The sequence below is a fragment of the Ranitomeya imitator genome, chromosome 10 (genome assembly GCF_032444005.1).
Source record: "Ranitomeya imitator isolate aRanImi1 chromosome 10, aRanImi1.pri, whole genome shotgun sequence".
NCBI classification, from domain to species: Eukaryota; Metazoa; Chordata; class Amphibia; order Anura; family Dendrobatidae; genus Ranitomeya; species Ranitomeya imitator.
In genome coordinates this window covers 92,482,439-92,504,883 of record NC_091291.1, presented here as the reverse complement: position 1 = coordinate 92,504,883, position 22,445 = coordinate 92,482,439, and the positions used below count along the sequence as shown (strand labels likewise).

General features: G+C 35.1%; 15 non-coding genes across 15 annotated transcripts; all 15 read right to left on the bottom strand.

Moving 5' to 3' along the window:
• Window positions 1–1,227: 1,227 nt before the first annotated feature.
• TRNAL-CAG (transfer RNA leucine (anticodon CAG)) lies at window positions 1,228–1,310 on the bottom strand. Its single transcript has one exon. It is a non-coding gene; the product is annotated as a tRNA-Leu (tRNA).
• Window positions 1,311–3,333: 2,023 nt separating this feature from the next.
• On the bottom strand, window positions 3,334–3,416 carry TRNAL-CAG (transfer RNA leucine (anticodon CAG)). Its single transcript has one exon. It is a non-coding gene; the product is annotated as a tRNA-Leu (tRNA).
• Window positions 3,417–5,187: 1,771 nt separating this feature from the next.
• Window positions 5,188–5,270, bottom strand: TRNAL-CAG (transfer RNA leucine (anticodon CAG)). Its single transcript has one exon. It is a non-coding gene; the product is annotated as a tRNA-Leu (tRNA).
• A 1,049-nt stretch (window positions 5,271–6,319) lies between these two features.
• On the bottom strand, window positions 6,320–6,392 carry TRNAF-GAA (transfer RNA phenylalanine (anticodon GAA)). The gene has a single exon. It is a non-coding gene; the product is annotated as a tRNA-Phe (tRNA).
• An 897-nt stretch (window positions 6,393–7,289) lies between these two features.
• TRNAL-CAG (transfer RNA leucine (anticodon CAG)) lies at window positions 7,290–7,372 on the bottom strand. The gene has a single exon. It is a non-coding gene; the product is annotated as a tRNA-Leu (tRNA).
• Window positions 7,373–9,184: 1,812 nt separating this feature from the next.
• On the bottom strand, window positions 9,185–9,257 carry TRNAF-GAA (transfer RNA phenylalanine (anticodon GAA)). Its single transcript has one exon. It is a non-coding gene; the product is annotated as a tRNA-Phe (tRNA).
• Window positions 9,258–10,156: 899 nt separating this feature from the next.
• On the bottom strand, window positions 10,157–10,239 carry TRNAL-CAG (transfer RNA leucine (anticodon CAG)). Its single transcript has one exon. It is a non-coding gene; the product is annotated as a tRNA-Leu (tRNA).
• A 2,026-nt stretch (window positions 10,240–12,265) lies between these two features.
• Window positions 12,266–12,348, bottom strand: TRNAL-CAG (transfer RNA leucine (anticodon CAG)). Its single transcript has one exon. It is a non-coding gene; the product is annotated as a tRNA-Leu (tRNA).
• A 1,047-nt stretch (window positions 12,349–13,395) lies between these two features.
• TRNAF-GAA (transfer RNA phenylalanine (anticodon GAA)) lies at window positions 13,396–13,468 on the bottom strand. The gene has a single exon. It is a non-coding gene; the product is annotated as a tRNA-Phe (tRNA).
• Window positions 13,469–15,306: 1,838 nt separating this feature from the next.
• Window positions 15,307–15,389, bottom strand: TRNAL-CAG (transfer RNA leucine (anticodon CAG)). Its single transcript has one exon. It is a non-coding gene; the product is annotated as a tRNA-Leu (tRNA).
• Window positions 15,390–16,435: 1,046 nt separating this feature from the next.
• TRNAF-GAA (transfer RNA phenylalanine (anticodon GAA)) lies at window positions 16,436–16,508 on the bottom strand. The gene has a single exon. It is a non-coding gene; the product is annotated as a tRNA-Phe (tRNA).
• Window positions 16,509–17,407: 899 nt separating this feature from the next.
• TRNAL-CAG (transfer RNA leucine (anticodon CAG)) lies at window positions 17,408–17,490 on the bottom strand. The gene has a single exon. It is a non-coding gene; the product is annotated as a tRNA-Leu (tRNA).
• Window positions 17,491–18,861: 1,371 nt separating this feature from the next.
• TRNAL-CAG (transfer RNA leucine (anticodon CAG)) lies at window positions 18,862–18,944 on the bottom strand. The gene has a single exon. It is a non-coding gene; the product is annotated as a tRNA-Leu (tRNA).
• A 1,046-nt stretch (window positions 18,945–19,990) lies between these two features.
• TRNAF-GAA (transfer RNA phenylalanine (anticodon GAA)) lies at window positions 19,991–20,063 on the bottom strand. The gene has a single exon. It is a non-coding gene; the product is annotated as a tRNA-Phe (tRNA).
• An 899-nt stretch (window positions 20,064–20,962) lies between these two features.
• On the bottom strand, window positions 20,963–21,045 carry TRNAL-CAG (transfer RNA leucine (anticodon CAG)). The gene has a single exon. It is a non-coding gene; the product is annotated as a tRNA-Leu (tRNA).
• Between the last annotated feature and the right edge of the window lie 1,400 nt (window positions 21,046–22,445).

Below are 22,445 nucleotides of genomic sequence, written 5' to 3'. Positions count from 1 at the left end.
GATCGGCCTCTGTGGGTTGCCGTGGTAACGCGTCCCTTAGCGTCTTCCTGTTCCCCCACCTCTCTGACGCGTCGGAGGTGGGCGGGACTTGATCACGTGGGACGCCGGACCCGCCGCTTCCTGCTCTGTGACTGATGGATGCCAGCGCCATGATAATCGCCGCATCCTATAAGACCGCACTGTGTCCCCCACATCAGTACCACCCCCTGGAAGAAGCCACACTGCGAAACGCGCGTCGGGGTTATCCTGTCCCACGGCAATCCCCTGTACCAGCAGGTATGCATGTAGCACCAACACTGCGTTTATGATCCTCTTTGTATGGCCCCCATATGGGTTTATATGGCCGTCTGCGCCGTATGCATTATGCACTGACACTTTAGTCCGGACCTATGTTGTTAACCTAATTATTGGCACAGTCTTGTACTTTTTGTTTTTACTAATACCACATAGGGATATGAGTATATGACCTCTCCTTCATTATATTATAGCAGTCTACAATAGACACATCTATCTTTTACTGCTATCTACAGATTTTTGTAGCTTCTGTACTACCTATACAGTTTGTAAAGATCTTTTATATAGACTTCCGTTGTATTTTGTTTATGGTCATTTATGCTTTATAATCCAGAGCCTGCTGGTGCATATATATGTAGTGACTAACTTATACATACCCAGTCATACTTTGTGGATTGCCCTGGGTTCACTTTGCTGTGTTTCCCCTTGTTCTATATACGTTTACATATGAATTGCACATTTGTCTTTTAATCATATTTAATAAAATTCTTTATATTTTAATTATTCCTTGGTTTGTTACTTCCCTTCTTTTTTGGATATAAGTACTGTTATGGTCTATTGAGGAATGAGGTAAACAAATATGAAATTAGACTTACCTGCAATTCAGTTTATAGAAATCTCCCAGAACAACCCCATAGGATGTGGAATCTCCGACCTAATAGGGAAAGAGAACACAAAGAGGTGAAATAATCCTCCCCATTCACCGCCCATAGTATTTTTATGGTGCCAAGACAGCTAACATATGCACATAAAACCTATTTCACAATCCTAGAGTTCCGTTTATAGATGACAATTTCAGATTCACCCCAAAAACTCCCAGGTAGTCATAACTTTGGGATCAGGTTTTTTAAGGCCCATTGCTAAGTTTGGTTTGAGCCCCATCTAATCAATTTCTGAAGGGAATCTGTATAGTTTCATGAAACAAAAAGGTGATGTCAGAAGTGGGATTTGAACCCACGCCTCCAAGAGAGACTGCGACCTGAACGCAGCGCCTTAGACCGCTCGGCCATCCTGACTTCTTGTGGATTTTGTTCCTTAACTCTTTCCAAATTAGTCAGCAGAAATATGACCATCAATTGTCATTGAAAATTATTTCAAAATAATTAATATTACAGTTTTTATTTCTATACATTTGTTTAAACTATTAGTTATCAAGCCTATTTTGAGCTAAAAGGCCAAGCCCCATTTGTTAAAAAATATGACATGTTTCACTTTATGCAGTAATAACTCTGGAATGCTTCTACATATCACCGTAATTCTGAAAGTGTTTTTTGTGACACATTGTACTTTACATTAACTGTAAATTTAGGTCAATAAACTTTTAGTTTTTTTCTGTTGAAATATCTAAAGTTTGCTTAAAATTTTGAAATATTAGTCATTTTTATTCTTTGACTGCTTATACCCTTAAACCAACTTGTCGCAACACACAAAAACATTAATAAATAGCATTTTTCATGTGTGTACTTTTTGTCAGCATTAATTTTCAAACCTCCTTTTATTTTGTTAGGAAGTTAGAAATGTTAGATTTCTCACAAAATGCGGTGATGCATCATATTTCTTCAGAAACTACCATTTGGCCACACAGCAGGGCTTTGAAAATAAGAGCACTATTCGGGTTTTGGAATGCAGATTTTGCAAGAATAGTTTGCGGTAAAATTTTCAGAGTACCAAACGTACCAAAACAACAGAAACCCCCCCCAAAAAAAGTGACCCCATTTTAGAAATTACTTCTCACAATGAATTCATATACACCACAGCATTTCATAGTCAAACATACATGGCTGAAATCATTCAGCTAGTGTCTGATACATGATGCCTGTATCAGCTATCCGGTTCCCATTAAATCCTCTTACAGCTTAGTGAAATGGAAATAAACAAAATAGAGGAAAAATTTAAAAAAAATAATAATTTGCTCAAAAGGAAAAGCTCCCATTTCTCATCTTTTCAACATTTTATTTTCTGTAGATAGTTAAGATTTTTAGGCCTTTTTTCATTTTCTTTAAGTCATCAGCCCATGTGCTTTGTTCATTTTCTCCTTAAAATGTAAACAGTGAAGAAAAATTATGTTGCCAAAACCCGGGATCAAACCAGGGACCTTTAGATCTTCAGTCTAACGCTCTCCCAACTGAGTTATTTCAGCCAAACGTAAACAACTTTAGGAGTGTTTGACACTCGGCAAATGTCAAGCGAAACCCCTGAAAATGTATATTTTTATTTTTGCTTTGACTAGTTTTTGCAGCATGATTTCTATTTGAAACTCCTGCCATTTTGTTGTACATGTTTAATAACTTTCATTAACTCTTTGTGAATGAGTAGGAAAAAAATGCAATTTTGACAGATTTTTTTACATTTCCAATTTGACTCTATTCATCACGTTCATTCTAACCCTGTGTTTATGAGACAGGTGATGGTTGCACATAAAACACAATGTGCATGCATAATGTTACGTCAAGTTTTATTTGATATTAGATGCAAATAATTGGAGCAAAAAAGAAGACAAAAATTTAGAGAAAATATTTTAATGATTGTTAACTTTCAATGTGAAAACGTTTGTCCCAAAATGTGCTGAAACTTAGATGTCAGTATCGCATGCGCATTTCAGACTTTTTAATCTATGATTACCTACTTTTTCAGCTTTTGTTTATTAAGTACTGTTATGGTCTATTGAGTAATGAGGTAAGCAAATATGAAATTAGACTTACCTGCAATTCAGTTTATAGAAATCTCCCAGAACAGCCCCATAGGATGTGGAATCTCCGACCTAATAGGGAAAGAGAACACAAAGAGGTGAAATAATCCTCCCCATTCACCGCCCATAGTATTTTTATGGTGCCAAGACAGCTAACATATGCACATAAAACCTATTTCACAATCCTAGAGTTCCGTTTATAGATGACAATTTCAGATTCACCCCAAAAACTACCAGGTAGTCATAACTTTGGGATCAGGTTTTTTAAGGCCCATTGCTAAGTTTGGTTTGAGCCCCATCTAATCAATAACTGAAGGGAATCTGTATAGTTTCCTGAAACGAAAAGGTGATGTCAGAAGTGGGATTTGAACCCACGCCTCCAAGAGAGACTGCGAGCTGAACGCAGCGCCTTAGACCGCTCGGCCATCCTGACTTCTTGTGGATTTTGTATCTTAACTCTTTCCAAATTAGTCAGCAGAAATATGACCATCAATTGTCATTGAAAATTATTTTAAAATAATTAATATTACAGTTTTTATTTCTATACATTTGTTTAAACTATTAGTTATCAAGCCTATTTTGAGCTAAAAGGCCAAGCCCCATTTGTTAAAAAATATGACATGTATCATTTTATGCAGTAATAACTCTGGAATGCTTCTACATATCCCCGTAATTCTGAAAGTGTTTTTTGTGACACATTGTACTTTACATTAACTGTAAATTTAGGTCAATAAACTTTTAGTTTTTTTCTGTGAAAATATCTAAAGTTTGCTTAAAATTTTGAAATATTAGTCATTTTTATTCTTTGATTGCTTATACCCTTAAACCAACTTGTCACAACACACAAAAACATTAATAAATAGCATTTTTCATGTGTGTACTTTTTGTCAGCATTAATTTTCAAACCTCCTTTTATTTTGTTAGGATGTTAGAAATGTTAGATTTCTCACAAAATGCAGTGGTGCATCATATTTCTTCAGAAACTACCATTTGGCCACACAGCAGGGCTTTGAAAATAAGAGCACTATTCGGGTTTTGGAATGCAGATTTTGCAAGAATAGTTTGCGGTAAAATTTTCAGAGTACCAAACGTACCAAAACAACAGAAACCCCCCCCCCCAAAGTGACCCCATTTTAGAAATTACTTCTCACAATGAATTCATATACACCACAGCATTTCATAGTCAAACATACATGGCTGAAATCAAATGTAAACAGTGAAGAAAAATAATGTTGCCGAAACCCGGGATCTAACTAGGGACCTTTAGATCTTCAGTCTAACGCTCTCCCAACAGAGCTATTTTGGCTAAACACAAACAACTTTAGGAGTGTTTGACACTCGGAAAATGTCAAGCGAAACCCCTGAAAATGTATATTTTTATTTTTGCTTTGACTGGTTTTTGCAGCATGATTTCTATTTGAAACTCCTGCCATTTTGTTGTACATGTTTAATAACTTTCATTAACTCTTTGTGAATGAGTAGAAAAAAAATGCAATTTTGACAGATTTTTTTACATTTCCAATTTGACTCTATTCATCACGTTCATTCTTACCCTGTGTTTATGAGACAGGTGATGGTTGCACATAAAACACAATGTGCATGCATAATGTTACGTCAAGTTTTATTTGATATTAGATGCAAATAATTGGAGCAAAAAAGAAGACAAAAATTTAGAGAAAATATTTTAATGATTGTTAACTTTCAATGTGAAAACGTTTGTCCCAAAATGTGCTGAAACTTAGATGTCAGTATCGCATGCGCATTTCAGACTTTTTAATCTATGATTACCTACTTTTTCAGCTTTTGTTTATTAAGTACTGTTATGGTCTATTGAGGAATGAGGTAAGCAAATATGAAATTAGACTTACCTGCAATTCAGTTTATAGAAATCTCCCAGAACAGCCCCATAGGATGTGGAATCTCCGACCTAATAGGGAAAGAGAACACAAAGAGGTGAAATAATCCTCCCCATTCACCGCCCATAGTATTTTTATGGTGCCAAGAAAGCTAACATATGCACATAAAACCTATTTCACAATCCTAGAGTTCCGTTTATAGATGACAATTTCAGATTCACCCCAAAAACTCCCAGGTAGTCATAACTTTGGGATCAGGTTTTTTAAGGCCCATTGCTAAGTTTGGTTTGAGCCCCATCTAATCAATAACTGAAGGGAATCTGTATAGTTTCATGAAACGAAAGGTGATGTCAGAAGTGGGATTTGAACCCACGCCTCCAAGAGAGACTGCGACCTGAACGCAGCGCCTTAGACCGCTCGGCCATCCTGACTTCTTGTGGATTTTGTTCCTTAACTCTTTCCAAATTAGTCAGCAGAAATATGACCATCAATTGTCATTGAAAATTATTTTAACATAATTAATATTACAGTTTTTATTTCTATACATTTGTTTAAACTATTAGTTATCAAGCCTATTTTGAGCTAAAAGGCCAAGCCCCATTTGTTAAAAAATATGACATGTATCACTTTATGCAGTAATAACTCTGGAATGCTTCTACATATCCCCGTAATTCTGAAAGTGTTTTTTGTGACACATTGTACTTTACATTAACTGTAAATTTAGGTCAATAAACTTTTAGTTTTTTTCTGTGAAAATATCTAAAGTTTGCTTAAAATTTTGAAATATTAGTCATTTTTATTCTTTGACTGCTTATACCCTTAAACCAACTTGTCGCAACACACAAAAACATTAATAAATAGCATTTTTCATGTGTGTACTTTTTGTCAGCATTAATTTTCAAACCTCCTTTTATTTTGTTAGGATGTTAGAAATGTTAGATTTCTCACAAAATGCGGTGATGCATCATATTTCTTCAGAAACTATCATTTGGCCACACAGCAGGGCTTTGAAAAAAGGAGCACTATTCGGGTTTTGGAATGCAGATTTTGCAAGAATAGTTTGCGGTAAAATTTTCAGAGTACCAAACATACCAAAACAACAGAACCCCCCCCCCCAAAGTGACCCCATCTTAGAAATTACTTCTCACAATGAATTCATATACACCACAGCATTTCATAGTCAAACATACATGGCTGAAATCATTAAGCTAGTGTCTGATACATGATGCCTGTATCAGCTATCCGGTTCCCATTAAATCCTCTTACAGCTTAGTGAAATGGAAATAAACAAAATAGAGGAAAAAATTTAAAAAAATAATAATTTGCTCAAAAGGAAAAGCTCCCATTTCTCATCTTTTCAACATTTTATTTTCTGTAGATAGTTAAGATTTTTAGGCCTTTTTTCATTTTCTTTAAGTCATCAGCCCATGTGCTTTGTTCATTTTCTCCTTAAAATGTAAACAGTGAAGAAAAATTATGTTGCCAAAACCCGGGATTGAACCAGGGACCTTTAGATCTTCAGTCTAACGCTCTCCCAACTGAGCTATTTCAGCCAAACGCAAACCACTTTAGGAGTGTTTGACACTCGGCAAATGTCAAGCGAAACCCCTGAAAATGTATATTTTTATTTTTGCTTTGACTAGTTTTTGCAGCATGATTTCTATTTGAAACTCCTGCCATTTTGTTGTACATGTTTAATAACTTTCATTAACTCTTTGTGAATGAGTAGAAAAAAAATGCAATTTTGACAGATTTTTTTACATTTCCAATTTGACTCTATTCATCATGTTCATTCTAACCCTGTGTTTATGAGACAGGTGATGGTTGCACATAAAACACAATGTGCATGAATAATGTTACATCAAGTTTTATTTGATATTAGATGCAAATAATTGGAGCAAAACAGGAGACAAAAATTTAGAGAAAATATTTTAATGATTGTTAACTTTCAATGTGAAAACGTTTGTCCCAAAATGTGCTGAAACTTAGATGTCAGTATCGCATGCGCATTTCAGACTTTTTAATCTATGATTACCTACTTTTTCAGCTTTTGTTTATTAAGTACTGTTATGGTCCATTGAGGAATGAGGTAAACAAATATGAAATTAGACATCCTGCAATTCAGTTTATAGAAATCTCCCAGAACAACCCCATAGGATGTGGAATCTCCGACCTAATAGGGAAAGAGAACACAAAGAGGTGAAATAATCCTCCCCATTCACCGCCCATAGTATTTTTATGGTGCCAAGACAGCTAACATATGCACATAAAACCTATTTCACAATCCTAGAGTTCCGTTTATAGATGACAATTTCAGATTCACCCCAAAAACTCCCAGGTAGTCATAACTTTGGGATCAGGTTTTTTAAAGCCCATTGCTAAGTTTGGTTTGAGCCCCATCTAATCAATAACTGAAGGGAATCTGTATAGTTTCATGAAACGAAAGGTGATGTCAGAAGTGGGATTTGAACCCACGCCTCCAAGAGAGACTGCGACCTGAACGCAGCGCCTTAGACCGCTCGGCCATCCTGACTTCTTGTAGATTTTGTTCCTTAACTCTTTCCAAATTAGTCAGCAGAAATATGACCATCAATTGTCATTGAAAATTATTTTAAAATAATTAATATTACAGTTTTTATTTCTATACATTTGTTTAAACTATTAGTTATCAAGCCTATTTTGAGCTAAAAGGCCAAGCCCCATTTGTTAAAAAATATGACATGTATCACTTTATGCAGTAATAACTCTGGAATGCTTCTACATATCCCCTACATATATGCTAGCCACCTTAGGGAGAGACCCAAGTTGGGCTAAATGTAGCGGGACGAAAGAGACCGAAAAGCCCTCTACTTAAATGAAATACATAGTGGATGCTTTCCTGAAACGGAAAGTACTTGCAAGCAGCATAATACAAAGAATAGCAGGTTTACCCAGAATCCTTTGCAGTAGGCGGAGCTATGCAAATCATCTCTTTCCACCCCTGTCTAATCCACAGCGCTTGGAACCGCCAAGCGTGCAATGCTGCGGATTAGTTTCTAAATTTACACAGCCAACCAATTCCTACCTGTGGACACGTGTTTCGGGCTTTAGGCCCTCATCAGCACAGGGCTGGAATTGGTTGGCTGTATGGAGTGGGGCTCGGTGAGCAAGCGATACATATATGCTAGCCACCTTAGGGAGAGACCCAAGTTGGGCTAAATGTAGCGGGACGAAATTGCGTATATGTATCGCTTGCTCACCGAGCCCTACTCCATACAGCCAACCAATTCCAGCCCTGTGCTGATGAGGGCCTAAAGCCCGAAACACGTGTCCACAGGTAGGAATTGGTTGGCTGTGTAAATTTAGAAACTAATCCGCAGCATTGCACGCTTGGCGGTTCCAAGCGCTGTGGATTAGACAGGGGTGGAAAGAGATGATTTGCATAGCTCCGCCTACTGCAAAGGATTCTGGGTAAACCTGCTATTCTTTGTATTATGCTGCTTGCAAGTACTTTCCATTTCAGGAAAGCATCCACTATGTATCTACATATCCCCGTAATTCTGAAAGTGTTTTTTGTGACACATTGTACTTTACATTAACTGTAAATTTAGGTCAATAAACTTTTAGTTTTTTTCTGTGAAAATATCTAAACTTTGCTTAAAATTTTGAAATATTAGTCATTTTTATTCTTTGACTGCTTATACCCTTAAACCAACTTGTTGCAACACACAAAAACATTAATCAATAGCATTTTTCATGTGTGTACTTTTTGTCAGCATTAATTGTCAAACCTCCTTTTATTTTGATAGGATGTTAGAAATGTTAGATTTCTCACAAAATGCGGTGACCCATCATATTTCTTCAGAAACTACCATTTGGCCACACAGCAGGGCTTTGAAAATAAGAGCACTATTCGGGTTTTGGAATGCAGATTTTGCAAGAATAGTTTGCGGTAAAATTTTCAGAGTACCAAACGTACCAAAACAGCAGAAACCCCCCCCCCAAAGTGACCCCATTTTAGAAATTACTTCTCACAAAGAAATCATATACACCACAGCATTTCATAGTCAAACATACATGGCTGAAATCATTCAGCTAGTGTCTGATACATAATGCCTGTATCAGCTATCCGGTTCCCATTAAATCCTCTTACAGCTTAGTGAAATGGAAATAAACAAAATAGAGGAAAAATTAAAAAAAATAATAATTTGCTCAAAAGGAAAAGCTCCCATTTCTCATCTTTTCAACATTTTATTTTCTGTAGATAGTTAAGATTTTTAGGCCTTTTTTCATTTTCTTTAAGTCATCAGCCCATGTGCTTTGTTCATTTTCTCCTTAAAATGTAAACAGTGAAGAAAAATTATGTTGCCGAAACCCGGGATCGAACCAGGGACCTTTAGATCTTCAGTCTAACGCTCTCCCAACTGAGCTATTTCGGCCAAACACAAACAACTTTAGGAGTGTTTGACACTCGGCAAATGTCAAGCGAAACCCCTGAAAATGTATATTTTTATTTTTGCTTTGACTAGTTTTTGCAGCATGATTTCTATTTGAAACTCCTGCCATTTTGTTGTACATGTTTAATAACTTTCATTAACTCTTTGTGAATGAGTAGAAAAACAATGCAATTTTGACAGATTTTTTTACATTTCCAATTTGACTCTATTCATCACGTTCATTCTAACCCTGTGTTTATGAGACAGGTGATGGTTGCACATAAAACACAATGTGCATGCATAATGTTACATCAAGTTTTATTTGATATTAGATGCAAATAATTGGAGCAAAAAAGGAGACAAAAATTTAGAGAAAATATTTTAATGATTGTTAACTTTCAATGTGAAAACGTTTGTCCCAAAATGTGCTGAAAGTTAGATGTCAGTATCGCATGCGCATTTCAGACTTTTTAATCTATGATTACCTACTTTTTCAGCATTTGTTTATTAAGTACTGTTATGGTCTATTGAGGAATGAGGTAGACAAATATGAAATTAGACTTACCTGCAATTCAGTTTATAGAAATCTCCCAGAACAGCCCCATAGGATGTGGAATCTCCGACCTAATAGGGAAAGAGAACACAAAGAGGTGAAATAATCCTCCCCATTCACCGCCCACAGTGTTTTTATGGTGCCAATACAGCTAACATATGCACATAAAACCTATTTCACAATCCTAGAGTTCCGTTTATAGATGACAATTTCAGATTCACCCCAAAAACTCCCAGGTAGTCATAACTTTGGGATCAGGTTTTTTAAGGCCCATTGCTAAGTTTGGTTTGAGCCCCATCTAATCAATAACTGAAGGGAATCTGTATAGTTTCATGAAACGAAAAGGTGATGTCAGAAGTGGGATTTGAACCCACGCCTCCAAGAGAGACTGCGACCTGAACGCAGCGCCTTAGACCGCTCAGCCATCCTGACTTCTTGTGGATTTTGTACCTTAATTCTTTCCAAATTAGTCAGCAGAAATATGACCATCAATTGTCATTGAAAATTATTTTAAAATAATTAATATTACAGTTTTTATTTCTATACATTTGTTTAAACTATTAGTTATCAAGCCTATTTTGAGCTAAAAGGCCAAGCCCCATTTGTTAAAAAATATGACATGTATCACTTTATGCAGTAATAACTCTGGAATGCTTCTACATATCCCCGTAATTCTGAAAGTGTTTTTTGTGACACATTGTACTTTACATTAACTGTAAATTTAGGTCAATAAACTTTTAGTTTTTTTCTGTGAAAATATCTAAAGTTTGCTTAAAATTTTGAAATATTAGTCATTTTTATTCTTTGACTGCTTATATCCTTAAACCAACTTGTCGCAACACACAAAAACATTAATAAATAGCATTTTTCATGTGTGTACTTTTTGTCAGCATTAATTTTCAAACCTCCTTTTATTTTGTTAGGATGTTAGAAATGTTAGATTTCTCACAAAATGCGGTGATGCATCATATTTCTTCAGAAACTACCTTTTGGCCACACAGCAGGGCTCTGAAAATAAGAGCACTATTTGGGTTTTGGAATGCAGATTTTGCAAGAATAGTTTGCGGTAAAATTTTCAGAGTACCAAACGTACCAAAACAGCAGAAACCTTCCCCCCCCAAAGTGACCCCATTTTAGAAATTACTTCTCACAATGAATTCATATACACCACAGCATTTCATAGTCAAACATACATGGCTGAAATCATTCAGCTAGTGTCTGATACATGATGCCTGTATCAGCTATCCGGTTCCCATTAAATCCTCTTACAGCTTAGTGAAATGGAAATAAACAAAATAGAGGAAAAATTAAAAAAAAATAATAATTTGCTCAAAAGGAAAAGCTCCCTTTTCTCATCTTTTCAACATTTTATTTTCTGTAGATAGTTAAGATTTTTAGGCCTTTTTTCATTTACTTTAAGTCATCAGCCCATGTGCTTTGTTCATTTTCTCCTTAAAATGTAAACAGTGAAGAAAAATTATGTTGCCAAAACCCGGGATTGAACCAGACCAGACCTTTAGATCTTCAGTCTAACGCTCTCCCAACTGAGCTATTTCGGCCAAGCGCTAACAACTTTAGGAGTGTTTGACACTCCGCAAATGTCAAGCAAAACCCCTGAAAATGTATATTTTTATTTTTGCTTTGACTAGTTTTTGCAGCATGATTTCTATTTGAAACTCCTGCCATTTTGTTGTACATGTTTAATAACTTTCATTAACTCTTTGTGAATGAGTAGAAAAAAAATGCAATTTTGACAGATTTTTTTACATTTCCAATTTGACTCTATTCATCACGTTCATTCTAACCCTGTGTTTATGAGACAGGTGATGGTTGCACATAAAACACAATGTGCATGCATAATGTTACATCAAGTTTTATTTGATATTAGATGCAAATAATTGGAGCAAAAAAGGAGACAAAAATTTAGAGAAAATATTTTAATGATTGTTAACTTTCAATGTGAAAACGTTTGTCCCAAAATGTGCTGAAACTTAGATGTCAGTATCGCATGCGCATTTCAGACTTTTTAATCTATGATTACCTACTTTTTCAGCTTTTGTTTATTAAGTACTGTTATGGTCTATTGAGGAATGAGGTAAACAAATATGAAATTAGACTTACCTGCAATTCAGTTTATAGAAATCTCCCAGAACAGCCCCATAGGATGTGGAATCTCCGACCTAATAGGGAAAGAGAACACAAAGAGGTGAAATAATCCTCCCCATTCACCGCCCATAGTATTTTTATGGTGCCAAGACAGCTAACATATGCACATAAAACCTATTTCACAATCCTAGAGTTCCGTTTATAGATGACAATTTCAGATTCACCCCAAAAACTCCCAGGTAGTCATAACTTTGGGATCAGGTTTTTTAAGGCCCATTGCTAAGTTTGGTTTGAGCCCCATCTAATCAATAACTGAAGGGAATCTGTATAGTTTCATGAAACGAAAAGGTGATGTCAGAAGTGGGATTTGAACCCACGCCTCCAAGAGAGACTGCGACCTGAACGCAGCGCCTTAGACCACTCGGCCATCCTGACTTCTTGTGGATTTTGTACCTTAACTCTTTCCAAATTAGTCAGCAGAAATATGACCATCAATTGTCATTGAAAATTATTTTAAAATAATTAATATTACAGTTTTTATTTCTATACATTTGTTTAAACTATTAGTTATCAAGCCTATTTTGAGCTAAAAGGCCAAGCCCCATTTGTTAAAAAATATGACATGTATCACTTTATGCAGTAATAACTCTGGAATGCTTCTACATATCCCCGTAATTCTGAAAGTGTTTTTTGTGACACATTGTACTTTACATTAACTGTAAATTTAGGTCAATAAACTTTTAGTTTTTTTCTGTGAAAATATCTAAAGTTTGCTTAAAATTTTGAAATATTAGTCATTTTTGTTCTTTGTCTGCTTATACCCTTAAACCAACTTGTCGCAACACACAAAAACATTAATAAATAGCATTTTTCATGTGTGTACTTTTTGTCAGCATTAATTTTCAAACCTCCTTTTATTTTGTTAGGATGTTAGAAATGTTAGATTTCTCACAAAATGCGGTGATGCATCATATTTCTTCAGAAACTACCATTTGGCCACACAGCAGGGCTTTTAAAATAAGAGCACTATTCGGGTTTTGGAATGCAGATTTTGCAAGAATAGTTTGCGATAAAATTTTCAGAGTACCAAACGTACCAAAACAGCAGAAACCCCCCCCCCAAAGTGACCCCATTTTAGAAATTACTTCTCACAATAATTCATATACACCACAGCATTTCATAGTCAAACATACATGGCTGAAATCATTCAGCTAGTGTCTGATACATGATGCCTGTATCAGCTATCCGGTTCCCATTAAATCCTCTTACAGCTTAGTGAAATGGAAATAAACAAAATAGAGGAAAAATTAAAAAAAATAATAATTTGCTCAAAAGGAAAAGCTCCCATTTCTCATCTTTTCAACATTTTATTTTCTGTAGATAGTTAAGATTTTTAGGTCTATTTTCATTTTCTTTAAGTCATCAGCTCATGTGCTTTGTTCATTTTCTCCTTAAAATGTAATCAGTGAAGAAAAATTATGTTGCCGAAACCCGGGATCGAACCAGGGACCTTTAACTCTTCAGTCTAACGCTCTCCCAACTGAGCTATTTCGGCCAAACACAAACAACTTTAGGAGTGTTTGACACTTGGCAAATGTCAAGCAAAACCCCTGAAAATGTATATTTTTATTTTTGCTTTGACTAGTTTTTGCAGCATGATTTCTATTTGAAACTCCTGCCATTTTGTTGTACATGTTTAATAACTTTCATTAACTCTTTGTGAATGAGTAGAAAAAAAATGCAATTTTGACAGATTTTTTTACATTTCCAATTTGACTCTATTCATCACGTTCATTCTAACCCTGTGTTTATGAGACAGGTGATGGTTGCACATAAAACACAATGTGCATGCATAATGTTACATCAAGTTTTATTTGATATTAGATGCAAATAATTGGAGCAAAAAAGGAGACAAAAATTTAGAGAAAATATTTTAATGATTGTTAACTTTCAATGTGAAAACGTTTGTCCCAAAATGTGCTGAAACTTAGATGTCAGTATCGCATGCGCATTTCAGACTTTTTAATCTATGATTACCTACTTTTTCAGCTTTTGTTTATTAAGTACTGTTATGGTCTATTGAGGAATGAGGTAAACAAATATGAAATTAGACTTACCTGCAATTCAGTTTATAGAAATCTCCCAGAACAGCCCCATAGGATGTGGAATCTCTGACCTAATAGGGAAACAGAACACAAAGAGGTGAAATAATCCTCCGCATTCACCGCCCATAGTATTTTTATGGTGCCAAGACAGCTAACATATGCACATAAAACCTATTTCACAATCCTAGAGTTCCGTTTATAGATGACAATTTCAGATTCACCCCAAAAACTCAAAGGTAGTCATAACTTTGGGATCAGGTTTTTTAAGGCCCATTGCTAAGTTTGATTTGAGCCCCATCTAATCAATAACTGAAGGGAATCTGTATAGTTAAAGATCAGGTTTTTTAAGGCCCATTGCTAAGTTTGGTTTGAGCCCCATCTAATCAATAACTGAAGGGAATCTGTATAGTTTCATGAAACGAAAAGGTGATGTCAGAAGTGAAAGTGAAAATGTATATTTTTATTTTTGCTTTGACTAGTTTTTGCAGCATGATTTCTATTTGAAACTCCTGCCATTTTGTTGTACATGTTTAATAACTTTCATTAACTCTTTGTGAATGAGTAGAAAAAAAATGCAATTTTGACAGATTTTTTTACATTTCCAATTTGACTCTATTCATCACGTTCATTCTAACCCTGTGTTTATGAGACAGGTGATGGTTGCACATAAAACACAATGTGCATGCATAATGTTACATCAAGTTTTATTTGATATTAGATGCAAATAATTGGAGCAAAAAAGGAGACAAAAATTTAGAGAAAATATTTTAATGATTGTTAACTTTCAATGTGAAAACGTTTGTCCCAAAATGTGCTGAAACTTAGATGTCAGTATTGCATGCGCATTTCAGACTTTTTAATCTATGATTACCTACTTTTTCAGCTTTTGTTTATTAAGTAATGTTATGGTCTATTGAGGAATGAGGTAAACAAATATGAAATTAGACTTACCTGCAATTCAGTTTATAGAAATTCCCCAGAACAGCCCCATAGGATGTGGAATCTCCGACCTAATAGGGAAAGAGAACACAAAGAGGTGAAATAATCCTCCCCATTCACCGCCCATAGTATTTTTATGGTGCCAAGACAGCTAACATATGCACATAAAACCTATTTCACAATCCTAGAGTTCCGTTTATAGATGACAATTTCAGATTCACCCCAAAAACTCCCAGGTAGTCATAACTTTGGGATCAGGTTTTTTAAGGCCCATTGCTAAGTTTGGTTTGAGCCCCATCTAATCAATAACTGAAGGGAATCTGTATAGTTTCATGAAACGAAAAGGTGATGTCAGAAGTGGGATTTGAACCCACGCCTCCAAGAGAGACTGCGACCTGAACGCAGCGCCTTAGACCGCTCGGCCATCCTGACTTCTGGTGGATTTTGTACCTTAACTCTTTCCAAATTAGTCAGCAGAAATATGACCATCAATTGTCATTGAAAGTTATTTTAAAATAATTAATATTACAGTTTTTATTTCTATACATTTGTTTAAACTATTAGTTATCAAGCCTATTTTGAGCTAAAAGGCCAAGCCCCATTTGTTAAAAAATATGACATGTATCACTTTATGCAGTAATAACTCTGGAATGCTTCTACATATCCCCGTAATTCTGAAAGTGTTTTTTGTGACACATTGTAGTTTACATTAACTGTAAATTTAGATCAATAAACTTTTAGTTTTTTTCTGTGAAAATATCTAAAGTTTGCTTAGAAGTTTGAAATATTAGTCATTTTTGTACTTTGACTGCTTATACCCTTAAACCAACTTGTCGCAACACACAAAAACATTAATAAATAGCATTTTTCATGTGTGTACTTTTTGTCAGCATTAATTTTCAAACCTCCTTTTATTTTGTTAGGATGTTAGAAATGTTAGATTTCTCACAAAATGCGGTGATGCATCATATTTCTTCAGAAACTACCATTTGGCCACACAGCAGGGCTTTGAAAATAAGAGCACTATTCGGGTTTTGGAATGCAGATTTTGCAAGAATAGTTTGCGGTAAAATTTTCAGAGTACCAAACGTACCAAAACATCAGAAACCCCCCCCAAAGTGACCCCATTTTAGAAATTACTTCTCACAATGAATTCATATACACCACAGCATTTCATAGTCAAACATACATGGCTGAAATCATTCAGCTAGTGTCTGATACACGATGCCTGTATCAGCTATCCGGTTCCCATTAAATCCTCTTACAGCTTAGTTAAATGGAAATAAACAAAATAGAGGAAAAATTAAAAAAAATAATAATTTGCTCAAATGGAAAAGCTCCCTTTTCTCATCTTTTCAACATTTTATTTTCTGTAGATAGTTAAGATTTTTAGGCCTTTTTTCATTTACTTTAAGTCATCAGCCCATGTGCTTTGTTCATTTTTTCCTTAAAATGTAAACAGTGAAGAAAAATTATGTTGCCAAAACCCGGGATTGAACCAGGGACCTTTAGATCTTCAGTCTAACGCTCTCCCAACTGAGCTATTTCGGCCAAACGCTAACAACTTTAGGAGTGTTTGACACTCGGCAAATGTCAAGCGAAACCCCTGAAAATGTATATTTTTATTTTTGCTTTGACTAGTTTTTGCAGCATGATTTCTATTTGAAACTCCTGCCATTTTGTTGTACATGTTTAATAACTTTCATTAACTCTTTGTGAATGAGTAGAAAAAAAATGCAATTTTGACAGATTTTTTTACATTTCCAATTTGACTCTATTCATCACGTTCATTCTAACCCTGTGTTTATGAGACAGGTGATGGTTGCACATAAAACACAATGTGCATGCATAATGTTACATCAAGTTTTATTTGATATTGGATGCAAATAATTGGAGCAAAAAAGGAGACAAAAATTTAGAGAAAATATTTTAATGATTGTTAACTTTCAATGTGAAAACGTTTGTCCCAAAATGTGCTGAAACTTAGATGTCAGTATCGCATGCGCATTTCAGACTTTTTAATCCATGATTACCTACTTTTTCAGCTTTTGTTTATTAAGTACTGTTATGGTCTATTGAGGAATGAGGTAAACAAATATGAAATTAGACTTACCTGCAATTCAGTTTATAGAAATCTCCCAGAACAGCCCCATAGGATGTGGAATCTCCGACCTAATAGGGAAAGAGAACACAAAGAGGTGAAATAATCCTCCCCATTCACCGCCCATAGGATTTTTATAGTGCCAAGACAGCTAACATATGCACATAAAACCTATTTCACAATCCTAGAGTTCCGTTTATAGATGACAATTTCAGATTCACCCCAAAAACTCCCAGGTAGTCATAACTTTGGGATCAGGTTTTTTAAGGCCCATTGCTAAGTTTGGTTTGAGCCCCATCTAATCAATAACTGAAGGGAATCTGTATAGTTTCATGAAACAAAAAGGTGATGTCAGAAGTGGGATTTGAACCCACGCCTCCAAGAGAGACTGCGACCTGAACGCAGCGCCTTAGACCACTCGGCCATCCTGACTTCTTGTGGATTTTGTACCTTAACTCTTTCCAAATTAGTCAGCAGAAATATGACCATCAATTGTCATTGAAAATTATTTTAAAATAATTAATATTACAGTTTTTATTTCTATACATTTGTTTAAACTATTAGTTATCAAGCCTATTTTGAGCTAAAAGGCCAAGCCCCATTTGTTAAAAAATATGACATGTATCACTTTATGCAGTAATAACTCTGGAATGCTTCTACATATCCCCATAATTCTGAAAGTGTTTTTTGTGACATATTGTACTTTACATTAACTGTAAATTTAGGTCAATAAACTTTTAGTTTTTTTCTGTGAAAATATTTAAAGTTTGCTTAAAATTTTGAAATATTAGTCATTTTTATTCTTTGACTGCTTATACCCTTAAACCAACTTGTCGCAACACACAAAAACATTAATAAATAGCATTTTTCATGTGTGTACTTTTTGTCAGCATTAATTTTCAAACCTCCTTTTATTTTGTTAGGATGTTAGAAATGTTAGATTTCTCACAAAATGCGGTGATGCATCATATTTCTTCAGAAACTACCATTTGGCCACACAGCAGGGCTTTTAAAATAAGAGCACTATTCGGGTTTTGGAATGCAGATTTTGCAAGAATAGTTTGCAGTAAAATTTTCAGAGTATCAAACGTACCAAAACAGCAGAAACCCCCCCCAAAGTGACCCCATTTTAGAAATTACTTCTCACAATAAATTCATATACACCACAGCATTTCATAGTCAAACATACATGGCTGAAATCATTCAGCTAGTGTCTGATACATGATGCCTGTATTAGCTATCCGGTTCCCATTAAATCCTCTTACAGCTTAGTGAAATGGAAATAAACAAAATAGAGGAAAAATGTGAAAACGTTTGTCCCAAAATTTGCTGAAACTTAGATGTCAGTATTGCATGCGCATTTCAGACTTTTTAATCTATGATTACCTACTTTTTCAGCTTTTGTTTATTAAGTAATGTTATGGTCTATTGAGGAATGAGGTAAACAAATATGAAATTAGACTTACCTGCAATTCAGTTTATAGAAATTCCCCAGAACAGCCCCATAGGATGTGGAATCTCCGACCTAATAGGGAAAGAGAACACAAAGAGGTGAAATAATCCTCCCCATTCACCGCCCATAGTATTTTTATGGTGCCAAGACAGCTAACATATGCACATAAAACCTATTTCACAATCCTAGAGTTCCGTTTATAGATGACAATTTCAGATTCACCCCAAAAACTCCCAGGTAGTCATAACTTTGGGATCAGGTTTTTTAAGGCCCATTGCTAAGTTTGGTTTGAGCCCCATCTAATCAATAACTGAAGGGAATCTGTATAGTTTCATGAAACGAAAAGGTGATGTCAGAAGTGGGATTTGAACCCACGCCTCCAAGAGAGACTGCGACCTGAACGCAGCGCCTTAGACCGCTCGGCCATCCTGACTTCTGGTGGATTTTGTACCTTAACTCTTTCCAAATTAGTCAGCAGAAATATGACCATCAATTGTCATTGAAAGTTATTTTAAAATAATTAATATTACAGTTTTTATTTCTATACATTTGTTTAAACTATTAGTTATCAAGCCTATTTTGAGCTAAAAGGCCAAGCCCCATTTGTTAAAAAATATGACATGTATCACTTTATGCAGTAATAACTCTGGAATGCTTCTACATATCCCCGTAATTCTGAAAGTGTTTTTTGTGACACATTGTAGTTTACATTAACTGTAAATTTAGATCAATAAACTTTTAGTTTTTTTCTGTGAAAATATCTAAAGTTTGCTTAGAAGTTTGAAATATTAGTCATTTTTGTACTTTGACTGCTTATACCCTTAAACCAACTTGTCGCAACACACAAAAACATTAATAAATAGCATTTTTCATGTGTGTACTTTTTGTCAGCATTAATTTTCAAACCTCCTTTTATTTTGTTAGGATGTTAGAAATGTTAGATTTCTCACAAAATGCGGTGATGCATCATATTTCTTCAGAAACTACCATTTGGCCACACAGCAGGGCTTTGAAAATAAGAGCACTATTCGGGTTTTGGAATGCAGATTTTGCAAGAATAGTTTGCGGTAAAATTTTCAGAGTACCAAACGTACCAAAACATCAGAAACCCCCCCCAAAGTGACCCCATTTTAGAAATTACTTCTCACAATGAATTCATATACACCACAGCATTTCATAGTCAAACATACATGGCTGAAATCATTCAGCTAGTGTCTGATACACGATGCCTGTATCAGCTATCCGGTTCCCATTAAATCCTCTTACAGCTTAGTTAAATGGAAATAAACAAAATAGAGGAAAAATTAAAAAAAATAATAATTTGCTCAAATGGAAAAGCTCCCTTTTCTCATCTTTTCAACATTTTATTTTCTGTAGATAGTTAAGATTTTTAGGCCTTTTTTCATTTACTTTAAGTCATCAGCCCATGTGCTTTGTTCATTTTTTCCTTAAAATGTAAACAGTGAAGAAAAATTATGTTGCCAAAACCCGGGATTGAACCAGGGACCTTTAGATCTTCAGTCTAACGCTCTCCCAACTGAGCTATTTCGGCCAAACGCTAACAACTTTAGGAGTGTTTGACACTCGGCAAATGTCAAGCGAAACCCCTGAAAATGTATATTTTTATTTTTGCTTTGACTAGTTTTTGCAGCATGATTTCTATTTGAAACTCCTGCCATTTTGTTGTACATGTTTAATAACTTTCATTAACTCTTTGTGAATGAGTAGAAAAAAAATGCAATTTTGACAGATTTTTTTACATTTCCAATTTGACTCTATTCATCACGTTCATTCTAACCCTGTGTTTATGAGACAGGTGATGGTTGCACATAAAACACAATGTGCATGCATAATGTTACATCAAGTTTTATTTGATATTGGATGCAAATAATTGGAGCAAAAAAGGAGACAAAAATTTAGAGAAAATATTTTAATGATTGTTAACTTTCAATGTGAAAACGTTTGTCCCAAAATGTGCTGAAACTTAGATGTCAGTATCGCATGCGCATTTCAGACTTTTTAATCTATGATTACCTACTTTTTCAGCTTTTGTTTATTAAGTACTGTTATGGTCTATTGAGGAATGAGGTAAACAAATATGAAATTAGACTTACCTGCAATTCAGTTTATAGAAATCTCCCAGAACAGCCCCATAGGATGTGGAATCTCCGACCTAATAGGGAAAGAGAACACAAAGAGGTGAAATAATCCTCCCCATTCACCGCCCATAGGATTTTTATAGTGCCAAGACAGCTAACATATGCACATAAAACCTATTTCACAATCCTAGAGTTCCGTTTATAGATGACAATTTCAGATTCACCCCAAAAACTCCCAGGTAGTCATAACTTTGGGATCAGGTTTTTTAAGGCCCATTGCTAAGTTTGGTTTGAGCCCCATCTAATCAATAACTGAAGGGAATCTGTATAGTTTCATGAAACAAAAAGGTGATGTCAGAAGTGGGATTTGAACCCACGCCTCCAAGAGAGACTGCGACCTGAACGCAGCGCCTTAGACCACTCGGCCATCCTGACTTCTTGTGGATTTTGTACCTTAACTCTTTCCAAATTAGTCAGCAGAAATATGACCATCAATTGTCATTGAAAATTATTTTAAAATAATTCATATTACAGTTTTTATTTCTATACATTTGTTTAAACTATTAGTTATCAAGCCTATTTTGAGCTAAAAGGCCAAGCCCCATTTGTTAAAAAATATGACATGTATCACTTTATGCAGTAATAACTCTGGAATGCTTCTACATATCCCCATAATTCTGAAAGTGTTTTTTGTGACATATTGTACTTTACATTAACTGTAAATTTAGGTCAATAAACTTTTAGTTTTTTTCTGTGAAAATATTTAAAGTTTGCTTAAAATTTTGAAATATTAGTCATTTTTATTCTTTGACTGCTTATACCCTTAAACCAACTTGTCGCAACACACAAAAACATTAATAAATAGCATTTTTCATGTGTGTACTTTTTGTCAGCATTAATTTTCAAACCTCCTTTTATTTTGTTAGGATGTTAGAAATGTTAGATTTCTCACAAAATGCGGTGATGCATCATATTTCTTCAGAAACTACCATTTGGCCACACAGCAGGGCTTTTAAAATAAGAGCACTATTCGGGTTTTGGAATGCAGATTTTGCAAGAATAGTTTGCAGTAAAATTTTCAGAGTATCAAACGTACCAAAACAGCAGAAACCCCCCCCAAAGTGACCCCATTTTAGAAATTACTTCTCACAATAAATTCATATACACCACAGCATTTCATAGTCAAACATACATGGCTGAAATCATTCAGCTAGTGTCTGATACATGATGCCTGTATTAGCTATCCGGTTCCCATTAAATCCTCTTACAGCTTAGTGAAATGGAAATAAACAAAATAGAGGAAAAATGTGAAAACGTTTGTCCCAAAATTTGCTGAAACTTAGATGTCAGTATTGCATGCGCATTTCAGACTTTTTAATCTATGATTACCTACTTTTTCAGCTTTTGTTTATTAAGTAATGTTATGGTCTATTGAGGAATGAGGTAAACAAATATGAAATTAGACTTACCTGCAATTCAGTTTAGAGAAATCTCCCAGAACAGCCCCATAGGATGTGGAATCTCCGACCTAATAGGGAAAGAGAAGACAAAGAGGTGAAATAATCCTCCCCATTCACCGCCCATAGTATTTTTATGGTGCCAAGACAGCTAACATATGCACATATAAACCTATTTCACAATCCTAGAGTTCCGTTTATAGATGACAATTTCAGATTCACCCCAAAAACTCCCAGGTAGTCATAACTTTGGGATCAGGTTTTTTAACCCCTTCATGACCCAGCCTATTTTGACCTTAAAGACCTTGCCGTTTTTTGCAATTCTGACCAGTGTCCTTTTATGAGGTAATAACTCAGGAACGCTTCAACGGATCCTAG